This window comes from Triticum aestivum, chromosome 1B (assembly GCF_018294505.1).
Source record: "Triticum aestivum cultivar Chinese Spring chromosome 1B, IWGSC CS RefSeq v2.1, whole genome shotgun sequence".
NCBI classification, from domain to species: Eukaryota; Viridiplantae; Streptophyta; class Magnoliopsida; order Poales; family Poaceae; genus Triticum; species Triticum aestivum.
In genome coordinates, this window is record NC_057795.1 from 540,883,045 (window position 1) to 540,905,706 (window position 22,662).

A 22,662-nucleotide genomic window follows, 5' to 3' on the forward strand; every position below is an offset into this window, starting at 1 on the left:
TGAGGCTGATGATGAAGAACTTGCCGAAATCATCAGAGACAGGCAGGCCAGGGCCTCTAGAGCCAAAGGTAGCAATGTGCCAATGTTACTGGATCCGAAGTTGATCCTAGATTTCATTGATCTATGGCACAAGGCCCAAATACGCCTTTGCCGGAGATGAACCTCACTCTTGGTCAAAGTCATGTGTTGACTGCCTTCATTGAAGAAGAAAAGTGGAAATCTGAAGAAGGAAGAAGACTGAAGAAAGCGCAGTACAAGAAGCAGCGCTACCTAAAGTACAATGTCCTCACTCTTACCCCTGATCAACTCGTTGCCTTGCAAGCTGAGATCAAGCAACTGAGTGATGAATTCAATCGCTACTATGCTGACTGGAAGGGCGCCAAGGTCCAGTTCGTCAAGCTGACGAAGACATTCACTTCAAGTGATGCTGCTCCTGTGCATATTGAAGTCACTCCGGCTGAAGCATCTGCTCAACCTATTGAAGAACATGCCAGCACCGTGATGACAATCAGGCTGCTGAAGAAAATGAAGAAGTCAGGGCAACTGCATCAGTTGTGCCTGAAGAAACTGAACCAAATTCCTCTGCTCCTCCTGTGCCTACACCAACTCCAATTCTTCCATTTGCATCAGATGCAAAGAAGACCAAGGCTGCAGACCATGCAGCTGTGAAGAAAAGGAAGGCATCAACTTCATCAGATTCTTCAGCTCTGAAGAAGATGAAGCCTTTGACAAGCTCAATTAACAACCCAATTGATGTTGTTCCTGTCTCATTCATGCCATCAAAGGACCTTGTTCTTTTTGGTGAAGATTATGTGATTCCAAGCAAATCCGATGAAGAGAATCCTTCTGCTGCTTCATCAGAGCAGTTGGATGAAGAAATTGAAGTGGATGCAATCCCTTCAACACCAGTTGTCTCCTCTCCTATGCCTCAGTTCACTGCTGAAGAGGCCGGCGTTGAAGAAATGGAAGATGAGGATGTGGACATTGGTTGTACCACACGTGTACTGAATGATGACTTTTGGGAAAGTCAGCACCCCAACCCTCCGATGTTCACTCCACTTTAAGCAATTCCTCAGTCCCCTGCTGCTACTGAAGTACAAATGGGATCTGAAGAACCTCATGCAACCCCATCTGTCCATGAAGAAATTCCAGCCACTAGTGCTGATGAAACTATAAATGAAGAATTGAAGACCCAGGTTGCAGCTGAAGAAGAACCTCCAATTCCTCAGCATGTGGATCCTGAGATTGTGATTCCTGAGGTGGTAATGCAATTGACTGATACTCCTCAGCCCAAGCCAAAGGATCCCTTCTCAAAGAAGCAGAAATTCAAGGCTGATGACTTCTTCAGCGAGCATGTTTTCTTCACTGAATTCAACCCTTATGACAATGCTCGTCTTAGAAGGAAGCGCTCCTGGACTGCCAGCCAGGCCAATTTCTATTCTTCACTGCTTTTCAACAAAGACAAAATCTTCGACCATGAGCATATTCCTCACATGGACATGGAATCAATGCCTTGCTTCTCTCAATTCCTCAGTATGCTTCATGATGCAGGACTGCTCAACTTTTGCTCTGACATAGTTGATTGGAATGAAGAGCTTATTCTTCAGTTCTACGCCACACTGCACATCACAGGTGATGCTGATGATATCAACACTTGGGTGTTGGACTGGATGACGGAAAACACTCATTACAAGGCACCGGCCTCTGAATTACTTCATGCCCTGCCAATCAGTCCTCCACCTGAAGGTGCTCGTTGTCTGTACCAAGAGCCTAAACTCACTGCTCATTACATGCAAGTGCTCATGAAGCCTCTGAAGCCTAGTCAAGCCCCAAGGACCAAATTCCTCGTGAAGGAATTGATGTATGTGCCAAGAACCATCTATCGCATTCTGACGAAGACTATGAGTCCTATCAAAGGCCATGACTCATCTGATGAGGAAATTGTTGGCATCATGAAGAATATGCTATTCAACATCATGCAATGGCATCCCTGTCAACTATCATGATTTCTTCATGCGGACTCTCGCAAATGTTGCACTTTCTCCGTTTGAGCTAAAGCCTTATGCTCCTTGGATCATGACATTCCTTAGAACAAGGTCTTCACTCAACTACAAAGCTGACTTTCAGAATCACCTCAGCTACTTGCCACCAATTGAAGTCCTCAAGCGGACATATTCCTCAGCTGATGAGAAGGGCAAGGCACCAGCTGTTGTCGATGAAGGCATTCGTCCATTGGATGGTCAGTTCCGCAAACCTGCATCTTATTCCGCCAATGATGACTCTGCCACTCATGATTCTGCTGCCAATGCATCCAAGCCAAATCCTCAAGCCACTGCTCCTCGTGTGATGAGTGGCCGTGAGCTGCTTCTTAGTCTTCACCAGAAGGTGGATTGAAACCACAAATGGGTTAAGCGTCAGTTTGGCTCTGTTCTTCACAACATGACTGCTACACATAATGCAGTGAAGAAAAACCATTACTACCTCCATGAAGTCTTCGATCGCACCTGGGCTATTCTGTCACATCTCTATGGTGAAGAAGATCTGAAGCAAATGGGTTTCAAGGGAGATTTTGACTAGTCTGCTCCTCCACCGAAGTTATACAAGAAGGTCAAGGTTCCTTCCTTGGTCGCCAGTTCATATTCTTCATCACACGACATGGACGAGTATGAAGACTTGGACGACACTGTGGCAGGCCCTACATCGACTCCAGACCCCAACAACACTGGCGCTCCTCCATCATCATGATATTCTTCAGGGGCGTTAGTACTCATTTTCAACCCTTTTGGTCATTCGATGACAAAGGGGGGGGGATTGGAGTTAGTCTTCAAGCGGGTCTATCTTATATGGGCGTTTGTTTTTTGCTAAGTTACAACTCTCTTCCTTTTGATGACTTTGCTGGATCGAGTTGTAAACTTAAACTCTATGGTGGCCTGATACTTTTGCTGAGTTCTTCTGCATGCTTATTCCTCATTAATGTTAATGCACGCATGCTGAATTACATCAGTCACCATATTTCATCATGCATTTCAAATTATTCATACTATATGTCAAATGCGTGTATGAATTACAAGATATAGGGGGAGATCTCCATGATTATACTCTTCAAGTGTGCATTGCTTCAAAAGCAAATTCCTCACTATACACATCTTTAGGGGGAGTTCTTCTATATCTTGCAATCAAATTCCTCAATATCAGTATTTAAACTTCATATGTTTATCCCCGTTGAAAACTTAACCTATATTGTCATCAATCACCAAAAAGGGGGAGATTGTAAGTGCATCTAGTGCCCCTTAGTGATTTTGGTGTATTGAAGACTTATAGGTTAAGGGACTGATGCATTTGTGAGTGTACACAGGTCTATAAGTCTATGAGGAGTTTGATATTTACAGAGAAAGTCGACCCCTAAAAATGAAGTTCTTCAGCTGAAGACTTTGGATTTCTGACGACTTTCTGAAGACTTTGAAAGTGAAGAAATTAGTGTGACCTTGAAGACTTGGCAATCATTCGAGGAACATGAAGCGTGAAGACTTTTGTTTTCGTAGTTTCATTTTCTCTTTCTTGAGTCATAGGAAACACCGTACTATTAAAGGGGGTCGAGGAAATACTAAGGAAAAAATTCCATGTGATGCTCAACTCAAAATCCTACACCTACCAATCCCTTCGAGTGAAGCCATTGGAAATCTCATATAGTTCAGTCAATTTCTTCAGTGACAGAGACGAAGTTCTTCTGGTTGCTGAGGAATTTGTTCTAACTGAGGAGTTAGGAATTCGCTAGTGCAGATTGCCTACACAGTGAGGAACATGATAGCCCTGAGGAATTTGAGAGTCAAAATTCTGACCGTTGTTGTGCTATGCACCAGCTGTCCCAAAATATCTACCCACCTAACGGTCATATCATTGAAGGGCATTTATGTCTTATCATGTCGAGCTGCTCCCTAGGCTATAAATAGCCGCCCCCTACAACCACTAGATGGATGGCTGCTCCGAGAGAAACTGACACTTGTCATTTGAGAGCATCCCATCCTCTGAGGACTTTGAGCGAAAATCATCAAGTGAGGAAAACCCAAACCCAACACACCTACAACCCAAAGTGATTGAGCATCACTGAAGAGATTGATCCAGCATGGATCCGACGCTTGTTACCTTTGAAGACTGTGCTTCTTCCAGACGGTTAGGCGTCATGGTCTAGAGCATCCAAGAGGAATTGTGGATCGCCGAGTGACCTAGTCTGTGAAGGTTTGGAAGTCACCTGAAGACTTACCAAGAGTTATTGGGCGAGGTCTGTGTGACCTTAGCTCAAGGAGAATACGGTGAGGACTGTGTGTCCTCAGGTTTAAATACCTAGCCGCTCCAACCAAACGTACAACTGAGACAGTAGTTGGAACTAGTCTACCAAATCATTGTCTTCACCAAGCTTACTGGTTCTATTTCCTCAACTCTTTCATTTCCTCATTTATGTTGTTGTTTGCTTGCTCATATCTGTTTGAAGACTTTGACTGAAGCCTTTCTCAATTTCCTCAGTTCAATTTCTTTAGTCTGTCCGTCTTCATCCTGTGTTATCCTGTGTTTATGCTTTTTGTACTCTGTGCTTGTCTTCATTTCATCATGATGACTATGCTAGTGTTCTGTTATGTTTACTTCTGAGTACTTATTCCGCTGCAAGTAGTTCTTCGCTAAGGAATTTCCTCACCAGCAAATTCCTCAGTGAAGAATTCATAAAAATCGCCTATTCACCCCCCCCCCCTCTAGTCGATATAACGCACTTTCATCTCCACCCTTTTGTCAATGCATTATATGAACTTTTTTTGCGGAGGAATGCATTATATGAACTAAACGGACAATCTTCACTGTTCAAACACATTGAATCACCAGCCAATGAACATCAATGCATTGTAATGACAGGTCCAATCGATTCTCAGTGTCGTTGGACCAAGGAGCTGGTTTTGATCTGTCAGGCCGACGCCCGTCGACGCACGTGGTGGTTAAAGTTTTGTCAGTCTCAACCACTCTGATCTACATCACTACCATTGAAGTCAAACCCCACCCCGGCCATCTAGCTATAGGCGTATGAGCCGCATGGAGTTGCCTTCTCAACCCAGCCGAAGGATGATGGCCGTACATGCATGCTCTGTCTGAAAGCCGTCAAGCCCGCACTGTTTGGGCCGACCCAGCCCAGTCGGACGAAACCTCATAATTGCAGTCTAACCCAATGCAGGACAGATGGCAAGAAACGACTAAGCTGGCTCGTCCATCTCAGGTGGAAGCAGCTGCTCATCGACTGAAGCTTGGCAAGTTTTTCTCAAAAAAATCGACTGTCGTCCAGGATCTCGCTGTTACCTAAATTGTTTTCGCCAAAAAATGCATATCGTCACGCATTGAGTTGTGATTGGCTACTCGGTGTTTGAAGCAAGAAACAAGCTGCTATGAAACTGCTAACCTTTCACCCCGTTGAGGGAGTCCTGGATTAAGGGGTCCTCGGACAGCCGGACTATATACTTTGGCCGGACTGTTGGACTATGAAGATACAAGATTGAAGACTTCGTCCCTTGTCCGGATGGGACTCTCCTTTGCAAGGAAGGCAAGCTTGGATATTTGGATATGTAGATTTCCTTCTCTATAACCGACTCTGTGTAACCCTAGCCCCCTCTGGTGTCTATATAAACCGGAGGGTTTAGTCCGTAGGACAACAACAATCATAATCATAGGCTAGCTTCTAGGGTTTAGCCTCTACGATCTCGTGGTAGATCAACCCTTTTAATACTCATATCATCAAGATCAATCAAGCAGGAAGTAGGGTATTACCTCCATCGAGAGGGCCCGAACCTGGGTAAAACATCGTGTCCCCTGCCTCCTGTTACCATAAGCCTTAGACGCACAGTTCAGGACCCCCTACCCGAGATCCGCCGGTTTTGACACCGACATTGGTGCTTTCATTGAGAGTTCCACTGTGTCGTCCCGATAAGGCTTGATGGCTCACCTCATTATCAAGGATAACATTACCTCCGGAGGATCCTTGGTTGTAGGCCAAACTCTCCAGCTGGGCGTTTTCGTCATGGCCACTCGTTCGGCTGTCGCACCGACGATGACATCGCAGGTCATCAAAAACAACCTCCGCGTCAGCCCAGAATTCACCGAGCAGATGGATCCAATGGAGCTCTCCTCCTTGAACGAGCTCTTGGATCACATCGCCACCCTGGGGGTCTTGGCGGATTATGATCGGATCGGGCTTAAACCCGACCTAAGGGAGATTAACTCTCCGCCGGTCACCCATCAGATAGTGGTGGTGGAGGAACAACGGCAATTCTTCCTCTATTTTGAGGATGAACTATGTCCAGATTCCTGGGCTCTCTGAGATGGATACCCGTTTACGGGAGAACGTGGCCCAGGCTCCGAACTTAGAATCGGACTGCGAGCCACAAATATTGGGCAATATCTTGAAGCCTGAGCTGCCAAGCTCAGGAGCTCCTTCGCCCCTGGGTTCCAGATTGGGTCAGGACGTGGACTTAATTTCACCCACCCACCCAGATGCAAATGATCTTTCCCATATCAGACAAGAGCCCCAAGAGACAGTACACCACTTCTGGGCCAGATTCCTCCTTGTAATGAGCAAGGTTAAGGACTGTCACGAGGAAGATGCAATCTCATTCTTTTGCAAAAATTGCACGGGCAAGGGAATTCTCAATGCCATAAGTCGCCGTGACATAGCACACTTTGCCGACCTGGCGGCCATAGTACAGAAGTACTGCGCGATGGAAAGCGCCTGGAAGACCCAAACAAAATTCTGGGATCATCCGGCCCTAACTAAAAACCCCTCGTCCGAACTAAAAGGGTGCGCTTTCGCAAGTCACCCAATAGAGTTGCAAAGAAGCCAAAGCCCTCTAAAGGGCGTGGAACCGTACTGGAGGGATGGCTCAATAGGCCATGCAAAACTCACAGCACACCGGACACCATACCAAGACACAGCCTTAGAGCATGTTGGATACTCCGGCAGGTGGCCAAGAGCGGCGAGGACCTTCTCATCGATAATACCACAGAGCACCATCCCGTAGAAAATAGCAATACAATACTGACCGTCTTCAAGACTTTCGCCTCAAACAACAGGCGCAAGCGAGCACTCCGCAGCCTCACCGAAGTCTGCCACGTCGCAGCAATAAACCCGTGGAACGATACGGCCATAACCTTCAACTCCAGCGACGAACCTTAATTCCGAACAGTTCGAACACCAGCTGCTTTGGTCCTTAGTCCAATAGTGGACGGATTCCGGCTTACTAAAGTGCTGATGGACGGCGGCAGCGAATTAAACCTCATCTATGAGGAAACTCTTAACAAGATGGAAATAGATAAGAGCCGCATTGAGCAAAGTAGCATGACCTTCAGGGGAATCATCCCTAGTCGGGAGGCACGATGCATAGGGAAAATCACATTGGATGTGGTATTTGGCATGTCGGAGAATTATAGGTCTGAAGAAATAACATTCCAAGTGGCCCCATTTAGCAGTGGATACCACGCCCTTTTGGGGCGAGACGCATTCACAAGCTTCCAAGCTATACCCCATTACGGGTACATGAAACTCAAGATGCCGGGGCCCAATGGGATCATCACTCTAGCCAGTGATCCGGACATAGCACTCCGTGCCGAAAATAAAACTACCGCACTAGCCTTGGAGGCACTATCCGAAGCCCTCGCGACCGAAGAGTTAACTGCGCTATGTTCCGTAGTGGACAGAGACGACGTGATACTCGACAAACAACCCAAGTCCACCTATTTCAAACCAGTAGACGAAATAGTCAAATTCCAGGTCCACCCAACGGACCCTTCAAAAACAACAACAATTGGGGCACAACTGAAACCCCACAATAGACGCTGCACTACGAGAGTTCCTGCGCGAGAATTGGGACATTTTCGCCTAGCATTCTTCAGACATGCCAGGTATCCCACGCAGGCTGGCCGAACATAGCCTAAACATACTGAAGGGATACAAGCCGGTCAAACAGACTCTTTGGCGCTTTTCAGACCCCAAGCGACAAACCATGGGAGAGGAGCTAGCCAAGCTACTTGAGGCCGATTTCATTAGAGAAATAAAACATCCGGACTGGCTAGTAAACCTGGTGATGGTACCAAAGAAGGACAAATCCTGGCGCCTATGCGTCGATTTCAAAGACCTTAATAAGGCGTGCTCTAAGGATCCCTTCCCCCTCCCCTGCATCGATCAAATTATCGATGCTACCGCAGGAGACGATTCATTGTGTTTCCTCGACGCATACTCCAGATACCATCAAATCATGATGGCGGAGTCCGATCAAGCCACAACGGCATTTATCACTCCATACGGTCCCTTCTGTTTTAACACCATGCCTTCCGGGCTCAAAAATGCTGGTGCAACCTATCAACACATGATCCAGACATGCCTAGAAACTCAAATCGGCAAAACAGTGGAGCCTTACATAGATGATGTGGTCATTAAAACCAGACACGTCGAATCATTAATAGATGACTGGAGGCTTACATTCTACAATCTCCGAACATACGATATCGAGCTCAACTCGGAGAAATGTGTTTTCGGCATACCAACCAGAAAACTCTTGGGCTTTATTGTCTCTAATAGAGGACTCAAAGAAAATCCGGCTAAAATCCAAGCTCTGTCACAGTTGGCTACCCCAACATACCTCAAGCAAATCCAGAAATTAACTGGATGCGTGGCCGCCCTAAGCCTCTTTATCTCCCGACTAGGAGAAAAGGCGCTACCTCTTTATCGCCTCCTTCGACGCACCGAACACTTCGAGTGGACGGATGCGGCTATGGCAGGGCTAGAGGAAATGAAAGCCCTCTTGGCCACCAATCCAATTCTGGCAGTGCCAAATGTCGGCGAACCCATGTTGCTATACATAGCTGCAACGCACCAGGTTGTAAGCGCAGTGCTCGTTGTCGAACAAGAGACAGATGGACATAAATTCCCATTACAAAAGCCGGTATACTACGTATCCACCGTCCTCACTCCATGTAAGTCACGGTACCCACATTATCAAAAGATAGCATACGCGGTCTTCATGGCATCCCAAAAACTACGACACTACTTCCAAGAGCGTTCAATCATGGTGGCCTCCGAAGTACCACTCAATGACATAATAAATAACCGCGATGCCACGGGCCAGATTGCAAAATGGGCTATCGAGCTCCTCCCGTTCGACATAACATACAAACCACGGCGGGCCTTTAAGTCACAAGTACTGGCTGACTTCGTCGCCGAATGGACAGAAGCCAAACTCCCTAAAGAGTACGGCGCGTACTCCAATTGGATCATGCACTTTGACGGCTCTAAAATGCTAGCTGGTCTAGGGGCTGGTGTCGTCCTGACGTCCCCCACCGGAGATACAGTCCAATATGCACTCCAAATACTTTACACAGATCCCAACAATGCAGCAGAGTATGAGGCTCTATTGCACGGTCTTCGAATGGCAGTCTCCATGGGCATTCAACGCCTTGAAGTACGTAGGGATTCAAATCTTGCAATATCTCAAATAAATGGAGACTTTGACGCCAAGGACCCGGAAATGGCGGTTTACCGTAATGCCGTTCTCAAAATGTTAGCTCGATTCGAGGGGCTCGAATTCCACCATGTGGCTCAAGAAAACAATCAAGCGGCGGATGTCCTTACCCGCATCGGCGCTAAACGTGACCCCGTCCCACCAAATATCTTTTTGGAAAGGCTGTTCAAGCCATCTTTGGTATGGGAAGGGGAGTCTGGCAATACTAATCCAGATCCGCATACAACCCCAGATCCCGAACAATCTGACGTAATCGGAGGCTCCGCCATCGAAATCACACCTTCGGCCCACGTGATCATGGCGGTCATCGCCCCATGGACAGAACCCTTCCTAGCTTACTTAAATAGGCAGGAACTCCTGGAGGACCAAAATGAGGCACGCTGCATTATGCGGCGCTCTAAAGCCTACAAAGTCCACGAGGGAGAGCTTTATAAGAAAAGCACAGCCGGAGTACTCCAAAGGTGCATCTCCGAAGAGGAAGGGCGGCAGCTCTTGGCTAAAATCCATGCCGGACTCGGCGGCCACCACGCCACAGCTCGGCCGCTTGTAAGCAAGGCCTTCCTTACAGGTTTCTACTATCCCACAGCCCGGGCAGATGCACAAGACCTTGTCCAACACTGCGTCGGTTGCCAGCTTTTTGCAAATCAAAGCCATATGCCGCCCACCGCCCTCCAAACAATCCCCATAACTTGGCCCTTTGCAGTCTGGGGGCTCGATATGGTTGGACCCCTTAAAGGAGGAAGCCATAAGAAGAAATACTTGTTGGTCATGGTCGATAAATTCACCAAATGGATAGAAGCCAAACCAGTTAAAACGGCTGAATCCGGACCAGTGATAGACTTTATATCCGGGGTCGTACACTGCTACGGTGTCCCCCATAGCATCATCACCGATAACGGCTCTAACTTTACAGACGATGAGGTGAAAACCTGGTGCAGGAAAATGGGCGTAAAACTTGATTACGCTTCCGTTTATCACCCCCAAACAAACGGTCAAGTCGAACGAGTGAACGATCTTATTATGAGCGGCATCAAACCCAGATTAGTGCGATCCTTGAAGGAATCAGATACGCACTGGGTCGAGGAGCTTGACTCCGTATTATGGGGTCTGCGGACCATGCCGAATCGCACAACCGGATACACTCCATTTTTTATGATGTACGGCCCAGAGGCAGTGTTACCCTGCGATATCATCCATGATTCACCTAGAGTTCGCATGTACGAAGAGAGAGAGGTCGAGCTGGATTGGCAGGACAACTTAGATGCCCTAGAGGAGGAGCGCGACGTCGCGAAAGCTCGTTTCACATTCTATCAACAGCAAGCTCGAAGGTATCAAAGCAGGGAGGTGCGGGCCAAAACTTATAATATTGGCGAACTCGTCCTACGCCTACCAGAGAAGAAAAAGGACAAGCTCAAGCCCAAATGGGAGGGGCCCTTTATCATTGACAAAGTTCTCACTGGAGGCGCGTACCGTCTGCGTGATGCATCAGACAATCGACTCGAGCCGAACCCATGGAACGCGGCCAGACTCCAAAGATTCTATGCCTAGTGCCAAACTCCGTGTTTGTCTCCTTACCTATGTCTTCCCTTCTAAATTATATCCTCTCTCTCTACTTTTGCATTTATAGCCTTTTAGACCTAAGTATGCTTTGACCGCACAATCTGGCCGCGCTTTGCGCACTCATCATACCTGGGGGCTTCTTATATAGAAGCTTATTTGTCTTCTGGGCTTCATGCCCACCACATATGCGTCACTTCCACGTATGTGCCCTTTTTTCACCACTATATGCATCGATATGACTTCAGTTTTGGCCAAGCTGGGTTGCCTGGCTCTTGTGTTTATGCCCTACGTTCCCGTTAATTCGGCTAGGGCATAAGGGGAGCACCTCTGCGATTGTTACTGTCGGTTCAACCGGATGTGTACCTCAGACTGGGTGAATCCGAAAGCTAGCGTTCTTAAGAGAATATTCGGTCGGTGAACAAAAGATGTATTTTTCCTATTACAAAACATGCCCCCATACGCTTATATCATGCGTAAATTTTCGCAGTTCGGACATGTACATCAATGCATGCACACCCAGAGAAAGGAACCCTTAACGGAACTATTCTCCCTGGAAGATGTTTCTTACTACCCATGTAATATAACATAACTAGTTGGGTACTTGTCTGTTCAAGCACTTATGACCCCTACACCTGGTTTCCACGCGTGCCCCGGTTTTTACATAACCGAGCAGGTATTTGGACACACTCCGAACTGTCAGGTCCAGAGGTTGAAGCGAAAAAGTCGGCCAAGACAAATAATTTACAATCCAGCTAGGGAGAAAATATGCCCTTCGAAGTACAATGTCACTTAGACTGACTGAATTATTCTTCTATACCATCCAACAGGGTGTCTAGCCTACAGTCCTGTTGGGAATACTTAGCTGCTAATGCTACTTGGTCATACACCAGATGTACAGGGATCTCCTTCCCATCCGACCCTATAGGTCAGACCTCGGCCATATGGTTCGGGTCAGCCTTGGTGTACCGCGTCTTCACCATCGCCCAGGCCTCCCTCGCGCCTTGTTGGAAGGCTGATATCTTCCATAATCGAAAGCGCTGCCGCGCTCCCTTGAGCAGCTCGATCAGCTCACCCATGCCTCCTAGAAGGGAGGCGGATGGCCACAAGGCTTGGGCAATGTCCCGCATCACCTGCCGAACTTGTTCGTGCAGTTGTGAGAGCTCTGGCAGAAGATCGCCTGCAGATCCAGGCATCTCCTCTTCAGGACGACCTGGCATCTCCTCTTCAGGACGACCTGGCATCATGCCTACATACATAATTCTATTAGCACGCTTCTCCGCCAAACTTTATAGTGGTTCGTCAGCACACTTACTGAATATGCTGCGTCGAAGCTTCTTATTCTCCTTCACGGAGTCAACAAGCTAGGCCCGAACATCCTTCAATTCGACGTCCAGTCGGACGTTCGCGTCCTGGAGAATATTTTTCTCCTTTATAACCTTGGTAAGCACACGCTGGCCAGCCTTCAGCTGTCGCCGAACATGTTGCTCATCCTCCGGTACGATCTCTGGATTGCCTCCAGGATTATCTGCAAGTTCTCTTGTTAGAATCGCATTCTTGTCGAATACTTAACTGATATATACCATGACATTATTCTTGTTTAAATGCAAATATTACCAGATGGGGCCTTCGTAGACTCCTCCATCACGGCGGTTGCGGCCCGTACTTGGGCCTTGCACTCCTCCAGCTCTTTGGATAGTTGGGTATTCTTCTCTGTCAGAACCTATGCACACGAGGATCCTTAAATCATTTGTGCCAATTGTTTCAAATATCGGGGGCTACCGATATATACACTTATCAAATTTACTTACCCGTATATCCTTCACGTACTGGTCCGTGGCCCTGGCTAGGCCACCTTGAGCAGCCCGGATGTACGCATCCCCTGAGTTGAAGGCGTCGAACGCCTCTTCAGAGAAATTAGGGTCGCGTAGTGCAGCCCGTCAGCGCCTATGATTTATGGCGCTCTCCACTTTGGAGTTGGTAGCGGAAAATCTATCCGCATCCTCTGTAGGAGGATCGTCCGTGTTGACCTCCGCCCTCGAGTCTGGCCTCGGAGTTCGGCTGGTGGAAGCGTCACCGGCAGGCTCTCCGGATACAGTCCGGCAAGCGCTCTTTCTATCAGAAGGCAGAGGACGTCATTATATTTTGACAATGATAACTTCGTGGAAGGTTTTTAAACATACCTTTGCAACGGCGTCTCGGTCCTGGCCACCTTTCTTTTAAGCCTACCCGGCTTCGGTGCCCCTTGTTGGCGAGTCACCGCAGGTTCAGCTTGGCACCCCGATGGCCTTCCCTGTAAGACGCGATACATGTGCGGTAGGTGAAGTATAAAGAGGGAATCCTTTTTGGAAGTCGGGACTGTGGCTTTACTTACCTGGGATACAGGGAGTAGGCCAGGATAATCGGCTATGATGGCCACCATCACACCATCGCAGCTCAGCTGGTAAAAGGTCCTGTCAACAAGCTCCACAAACGTATCCGGATCTTCTTCAAGTCCGGGGTCGAGAGCCCGGTTAGGGTCCTCTGGCTGTGGAGACGGGCTGTGAACATCCTTCATAGCCCTTCGCAGTTCCTGCTATGAATTGACGAACTAAACATATGTGCTAAAATGTGGGAAAGATTGGAATAAAAGATAGCGACTCACCCATCTTGGGGGGTTGTACATGGAGAATCCATCCCGTGGCTTGATATGGATGAACTCCTCCTCTTCTCCTTTGAACAAATCGGACAGTATCTTCGCTAGAGCAGCGGGAGAATCTGGTCCTTTACGGCCGCAGCGAGTGGCATCATCTTCTCCATTGAAGTGCCACATGGGTTTTCCCCAATATTGAAGTGGCTGCACTCCCCGCATTATACATATGGACATGACCTCAATAATTGTCAGTCCTAATTTGGCCAATGTATTTATCATGTCCATCGGGAAAAGGATCTCTCTGTTATCTTCCTCTTGGGGCTCCTAGGGCGCCAGCTGTGGTGTTTCTTTAGTGGGGCATTTACGAACTCCGGAAGGCCCTTTCGGACAGGGTCTGGAAGAGGGACGTCCTCCACGTAGAACCATGCCGAGGGCCAATCCTCGGATGTCTTCTTCGGGGTGCCAGATAGATATCCGGTCCTGGCGATGCGCCATATTTCGGCTCCGCCCACTTGATATACTGACCCCTCCTGAGTACGGGGTACAAGGCAGAATATCCTCTTCCATAGCTTGAAATGAGCTTCGCAGCCCAGAAAAAGCTCGCGGAAGGCAACATAGCCTGCGATGTGCAATATGGAGGTCGGGGTAAAGTTGTGCAGCCGGAGGCCGTAGAACTCCAGAAGCCCGCGGAGAAAAGGATGGATTGGAAATCCGAGCCCCCTCAACAAGTAGGGGACGAAGCACACCCGCTCTCCCTTGGATGGGTTTGGAGAGCTCTCTGCTTGCTCCCCGTCGTTATAGGTGGCTAGTCCAGCTCGGACGGGGACCATGTATGCAGGTGGGAGAAACCCCTTGGTCTGCAACTCTACTAATCAGCTGTGGGGAACAGAGCATCTCTCCCATTCGCCTGGCCTAGTGCTACGGGAGCGAGAGGAGGAACCGCGACGACCGGCCATGGTGGTATGGATTTTTTCGAGCACGCTCTGATCAAAACTCGCTGGGAGGGGATGGTGCGATTTGGATCTGAGAATCCTCGCCTCTTTTATAGAAGATTTACTCACATGGTTCGGGTGGCAAATGTAAAAATGCCTCCACCTCTCACATTCGCTCGACACGTGGAAATGGCCATCATTAAAAGCACAGAAGCCGAGGAGCGGCATTGATAAGAAGCCGGACACTGCTCATTACAACAATGCTCTGGGATTTGGAGAAGAACCCGCCTTGCAATGCCGAAGACAATCTGCACGCCGGACTCATCGTCATTGAAGCCTGGTTCAGGGACTACTGAGGGAGTCCTGGATTAAGGGGTCCTCGGACAGCCGGACTATTGGACTATGAAGATACAAGATTGAAGACTTCGTCCCGTGTCCGGATGAGACTCTCCTTTGCATGGAAGGCAAGCTTGGATATTCGGATATGTAGATTTCCTTCTCTGTAACCGACTCTATGTAATCCTAGCCCCCTCCGGTGTCTATATAAACCGGAGGGTTTAGTCCGTAGGACAACAACAATCATAATCATAGGCTAGCTTCTAGGGTTTAGCCTCTACTATCTCGTGGTAGTTCAACTCTTGTAATACTCATATCATCACGATCAATCAAGCAGGAAGTAGGGTATTACCTCCATCGAGAGGGCCCGAACCTGGGTAAAACATCGTGTCCCCTGCCTCCTGTTACCATAAGCCTTAGACGCACAGTTCCGGACCCCCTACCCGAGATCCGTCGGTTTTGACACCGACACCCGTCGTCGCCAATGAACTCCATTAGCTTGCAGAACGAGGGCTGCCCCGTTGTGTGGAGGCGGGGGAAGAAAGTGGTACTATGTTGCAGCCCTGCTGCCGGCGCACATGTTTCAACCACATTTTTCGTAACCTAAAAGCACACATTGTGCAGTCCCGACGACTGCGTCCATGTGCGCACCAGCTGGCCCTTGATCAGTGCCCTCGGGCTAGTAACCTGTGCACGTACAAGTAAAACGCAGGAACATATAATGCCCCCGCCACTCAACTGTTCTGCCATCGATGGACACCCAGAAGACAAAAAATTCAGTAAGTAAAGTAATAGAAACGGGATAGCCATCATAAAAGGGAAATCTCAATCAATACTTTTTTGGAAAGCGAGGTTGAGTTATATGAAATTAAGGCAAGAAAATGAAAAGACGTTCATGTTACCAATTTCGTCTCATCTGATCTTTTATTGGTTTTGTTTTTTCTCTCGTGCCCTTCTGGGCGGTACGGCTCACATTCGAGGAGACAGCACTGTTTCGTTCACGCGTCTTGAACCATGTATATACATATGTGCCGAGCTTGTACAACGTACTGTGGCAGGCACAATTTATAAGACACTTACGTATTTTTTTGAAACTATGATGATTTTTATAGCAAATTCGGAAACTATACATCCTAATGGAGAAAAATCAAAACTATCACCCCGTCGGCCTCCTGTTGGCCGAAAAGGGACTTTTCGGCCTACCGTTGGCCAAAGAGTCCCTCTTCAGCCCTCTACTTTTTAAAAAATTCATATCAAATAGGATTTTTAGTATTTTAATTTAATTCTTTTTGCATTAGATTAGAAATTTTATGAAGTTTCTGTAGATATCAGGTTTGACTAGATTTGAAACTTTGAATTTGAATTTTTATGAATTTTCTCAAATCACTAAATTGCCTATAATTTGAGCTAGGAGTATTCTTTTTAGATGATTCTTTTTGCTACTGGTTCTTTGTGACTTTGTTTATCAGTAGTAATTAATTGGTGAATTTTAGGATTATTTAAAATTAGGTTTTTACGACATTCTCTCCTTCCATTTTCTCCCGCCATTTTATTTCCCGCCATTCTCTCCCTCCATTTTCTTTCCCGCCATTCTCTCCCGCCATCTTCTTTCCCGCCATCTTCTTTCTCGCCATCTTCACTTCTCAACTTATAAAACGAGCCTCATGGTGTCCACGATCGTAGATAACATCGTCTGACACGGTCTGTGTCTCCTGCGTCGGTGCTGCTGGTGGAGTGTGAAGCACTGTCTGAGAGAAGTCATAAGTGTTGGCAGCTTCGTCATCATCATCGGAGAGTGTTTCACACTTATGACTTCTCTCACACAGTGTTTCACACTCCACATGAAGGCATCATCGTCATCCTTCATCGATGCAGCACTCCTTAGTGTGGCGGGAGAGAATGGCGGGAAAGAAAATGGTGGCAAAGAAAATGCAGGGAAAAGGATTATGGGAAAGCATTTTTTTCATGTATAAAACGGCAATGGTCGTACAGGATTTACAAGGCACTTTTAAATATAAACTCCTATGAAGCTCAAAACAAGTTTTCTAGTAGGATAAAAGAAATAAAATACAAAAAAAATACTACAAATAAAATAGCTACTTATAACTAAACAGAAACAAAAAGAATATGTCAAAAAAAACTAAAGAAATTTTTTAAAGCAATTAAAATTAAAAGAAATCGCATAAAACCTATAAAACACTAAAATAGAACTGTTTTCATAAAAACCTAATTTTAAATAATCCTAAAATTAACCAATTAATTACTACTGATAAACAAAGTCACAAAGAACCAGTAGCAAAAAGAATCATCTAAAAATAATACTCCTAGCTCAAATTATAGGCAATTTAGTGATTTGAGAAAATTCATAAAAATTCAAATTCAAAGTTTCAAATCTAGTCAAACCTGATATCTACAGAAACTTCATAAAATTTCTAATCTAATGCAAAAAGAATCAAATTAAAATACTAAAAATCCTATTTGATATGAATTTTTTAAAAAGTAGAGGGCTGAAGAGGGACTCTTTGGCCAACTGTTGGCCGAAAAGTACTTTTTGGCCAACGGTTGGCCGAAAAGGGCCAACAGGAGGCCGACGGGGCGATACTTTTGATTTTTCTCCATTAGGATGTATAGTTTCCGAATTTGCTATAAAAATCATCATAGTTTGAAAAAAAATCCAATTTATTGACCACCCACACTTACGTCAGAATAACGATCTTAGCGCTTCAACGAGCGACAGAGATAACATGCACCAAAGGAGCCGTGTGCAGAAAATCCGCTTCGCGGGCTAGGAGACTTCCTCAGTCCTTCGCTATGAGAGTTGTGGTTTTCATCTGCGTCTTTGTAGTGTTTTTCCAAAGGAAAAAACATCTCTTCCGTCTTTATAGTGTGCTTTTTGCGAAGAAGAAAACTCACTACTGTAGCATTGGAATGGAGCCAGTCTTTTCCTTGCGGATCCATTTATCAGATCTAATTATAATACCGTATTGCTTTTGTTGGTTTGATTCTTCTTGTTAGGAAGATTTGTTGTTCGATAGTCTCCATATTATTCTTGGCCCATGTCCATCCATCAATAAGGGCTACCAATCTATTTGGATGGATGAGTTAAGGGCTTCCAAAATCTTTACTGTTAATAAGTTGAGTGAATAGTGACACTCTCGATGCGCAACACACACATAGATATACATGTACTGTAGCATGTTTTTTTAAAGAAAACATGTACTTTATTAATTGGAAATAATGATTACATCATCTATAAGAAAATGTACAATATTCTTCATAGGCTCCTCAAACCAATCTCTAGTTACAGAAACTTTCGCTAGCAAGATCATGACTAACCTTATTAGCTACCCTATTACAATGTTTAAATCTAGTCAACAGGAAATCACATGTCATGAAGTAGCAATACTTGAAGACTGCTGCCGCAACTCCCATCGATTGTCCTTCATTTTTCATTGTGTCAATGACTTCCATATTATCAGAGTTAATAATAGGACGATTGCATCCCGCCCTTTATGCAAGAATTAAACCAAACATCAGAGTCATCGCTTCTGCTATTAGTACAATCAGCACACCAATCGATCTTCCAATTTCCGCCCACAATGAAGTTTTCTTTGTCATCTCTGAGTACAGCACCTGCCGTGTCCTTGAGCAGATCATGATCAAAAAAAGCATCAACATTTAGTTTAACAAAATCCATAGGAGGTCGACTCCATCCTTCTTTTCTACTAGTCAGTGGGCATTCACATAGTTTGATGTTATAGCACGAACCCCCCATCGAAATCTGGTTCACATCTTGAGACTTCCCATCATGAACCAACATGAGGCTCTCCCACCATAAATACCAAGCGGTTATCGCAATTAATTCACTTGCATTCTGGCAACCTAATATATATAGTTCCTGGTGCAGCATAAGTAAGAATTCAAGAACCGTCTCACCCCCACAATCAATAACACAAGCTTTCTAAATTACCTCTGTACATTCCCAGCTTACCCTAAACCTCCTTTGCCTTCTCACACAAAAACAAGATGTGCTTTGTATCTTCTTGCCCATAAGCATGATGGACAAAAGAACAAAACTTTCATGTCTATTGACAAGTGAACACAATACCGTAGAGTTCCATGCAACGTTCGCCAGATAAATATTTTTACCTTTGCCGGACACAATTATTTCCAAATCTTACCCTAAATAAATGTACTGTAGCATGTTGCTTTTACACCCAGTGCTCATCTTTGAAAATAAGAAAATACATAGACGCACTGCAAGTTACAAACTATTTTATCGTTAAAAAGGTTCCACACACTGCAAATCATCTCATCACAAACGTTAGATCCTTCTGTAAATACTCTTACTTAGCATGTTATAGGTTTATAATATTTTTAACTCCCCAAATGTATTTTGTCAATGTTTTATACCCACGCTGCAACTTACTGGGACTTCCACGAAACCAGTTAAAACAATTTCACAGAGCACAGAATTAGCAAGGGCAACACAAAGGGATCCAGCCGAAGAAGGCTTCTTCACCCGCAAAAAAAAAATTGCTAAGAGTACTGCTGGTTTGCGTTAACCTAGTTTGGACGCTGTGGTTTCTTTATTAAGGCTGTTTGATTGGGCCACCAATTCGCCCTGCGACAAAATCTATTACAGGCGATTGGGCCACCAATTCAACCTTCTACAGAGGCATACAGCCGATTAACTTTTCAGTACCGCCTTTAAACTACAGGCGGTTGAAATGTAGACGAGAGTTCCAAACTGGCAACATGTGGTTGTTTCACGTCAGTTGTTAATTATAAATCCTCTTATTACGAGCAACGTTACTTGATGACGAATAGGGGCAGGCAGTGGATATCCTCTGGGAAAAAAACTCAAAAGCAATAATTCTAAATATACTAAATCTGGCCAGGTTTCTTTTACCTGGTTTTTTTGACTTTTTTCTATCAGTGAAAACCGGATCAATCAGGACGTGCCACCTGCTTTACTGGGGGATCTGGTTGGGTACACATCTGGGTTCAGCTAGCGATGGTGGGTGAGATTTTATTCCAGTTTGCTACTGGTTGCATGTGAGCGCACGCATCGGCAGTTCTCATTGGTGTGCATGCATGATCTGTACCCGAGTCCGATTTCTCTACGTCTTCCTTGGCGACTGGCTTCCGCAATTCTTGTGGACGTTTCTGGATGGGTGTGCATGCGTGCCATGCTGTTTTGTTCTGTTTCGGCCGCGTCGTCCATTCGGTTTTTATTTGGCGTGATGGATTTCTCGGTTGTTTTTTCATACGAGCTTAACCGGTAGTTTCTGCTTAGTCGGTTGCCGCCTGTCGAGTAGTTTATGAAGCGATGATAGATTGATTGGTCGAGCAGTTTCTGGACGAGGATAGGTCGGCCGCCGCTTATGGGTGTATAAATCCTCATCGTCTCGAGCACACTCCCACATCCCCTCCTCCCTCTAGCTTTGTCGTTGTTTCTGTCTAGACTGTCAGCCTGACATTATTGTTCGTCTCATGCTCGGCTGGTGCCGTCGATGTCATCTCCTCACTACCTCGGCTCCCGCGGAAAGACTGCTTCATCAAAGGAGAAACTGGGGATCCCCCGGCTGCGTTCTGCCGAGAGCCGTGTATGTGGAGTTGAGGACGCACGTGGACGGATGGCGGAGAGAGGCACACGCAGATAATGGAGGCGGGGGCAACGATATTCTGCAAGGTGAGCTCGGCGGCTTCTGCTCTTATGGTCTCAAGGTAGAGCGTGCTCCTACATGGATTCCGTGCAGTTGGCGATATAGCGTCGGCACTCTTTCACGGCGACGGCTGCCGACGACACACAGCTGCTGGACGACTTCAAGGCGGCGCTGCTCAACCAGGCGTCGCTAGACAGCTGGACCGCGCGCGACGGCGCTTGCAGGTTCCCGGCGCGGTGTGCAGGGCCGGGCGCCTGACGTACGTCGCTCTCGCTCTCGCTCTCCGACGTCCTGCTCAATACCGACTTCCGTGCTGTCGCGTCCACCCTGCTGCAGCTCTGCGGCGTTGAGAGGCTCAGCCTCCGCAGGGCCAACGTCAGCGATGTGCTCCGGCGGCAGGTGCGGCAGCAAGGTCGAGTTGCTCGACCTCTCTGTAAATTCCGTGCTGCGCGGCTCCTTTGCCGACGTGACCGTGCTGGCCGGCTCCTGCGGGGGGCTCAAGACGTTGAATCTGTCCGGTGATGCGGTATGTGTTGCCAAGGACGCTGACGGTGGCGGGCAGGGATTTTGCGGCCCTGGACGCTCTCGACTTGTCCCGCAACAAGATCACCAGAGATGACGACCTCCGCTGGATGGTGGGTGCCAGCCTTTGTCTTTCCGGTGGCTGGACCTCGCATGGAACAAGACCTCCGGCAGCCTCTCGGACTTCACCAACTGCTACGGGATGCAGTACCTTGACCTGTTCGGCAACCTCACTGCCTGAGATGTCGCCGCCGGGGCGCTCTACGGATGCCGCAGTCTTAGAGCGCTCAACCTCTCCAGCAACCATCTCGCTGGCACATTCCCGCCCGAACATCGCTGGCGCCGTGTGTAATCTTCGCCCCTGCTGGCTTCTCTGCACCCCATGTCTTGTACCTCTGGTCTTCGGAGCCACATCGCGTGGGCATCCAATGGACAATGGACAGGTTGCAAGGTTATGTCATGCTTGATACATACATATGGAGCTTGGATGCATGTGTGTGATTGTGAGTTGTTGCTACTTCTGTTTATCCCGGGAATGAAATTGACTAGCATCTGTTTTATCTAAATTTCAGACTTTAGTTCTTGGTAACTTGCTACCGTTTGAGCAGCAAATTATCCTGATGGCGTGTGCAGTGTGGGCTGCTGAAGGACGGCGTCACGAGGCGGCGGAGATCCATCCTACCATGCGGACAGTGCCACACAGCAGTACCCTAGCCAGTCGCGCGACGACACCGGCTACGCCTCCTTCAAGGCCCAGTTGCAGTCCGTCATAGACGCCACCACTGAGCTTGCTTGGTCGGCTGCATGGTGCTCTCCGTGAACAAGAACACGAACAGGGGCACACTCACCGCGACAGCGCTGTTCAACATTCAAGGCCAGCTCCTGCAGGAATTCTCCAGCAAACTGGTCGTGCACGCGAGGTTTACTTCAATCTGAAGGACATGTCAGGTCATGGTCCTGTGGCTGTGGGTTTCTTGCGGCGATGGCTTGAGTTATCGGCGGAGGCGCGCAGGGTGTTGTTTGCCTTCCGTGTGGTGTCGTGTGGGCTAGATGTGAGATACGGAGAGAGATTTTTTTATATTCTTTTAGAATAATACGGGGAGAGATTGAAAGGGTATTGTGATGAATTTAATGGATATATTCGTTTTTAGCTAGGTAGAAATTGCTCTCTCTCTCTCTCTCTCTCTCTCTAATATGCTTCTTTGGTCTGTGTTTGTGCTTCCAGATGACGTGCTACTCTGTTTCGAGTTCTTTCTGAAGTGGGAGAAATCAAATTCCTGCTCATTAGTTTCCGATTTTGTCGTTCAGCAGTATCTGTCTATACTTCCATACAAGCAAGTGCGCCACTGCAGAGAGAACTAATTACTCAACAACATGCAGAGCTCAATCCAATGAATGAGAAATTGAGCATTGAGGCAGGAAAAGCAAACTCATTGGAGTGAGGCGATCAACTGCGCTCTCAGGTGGCA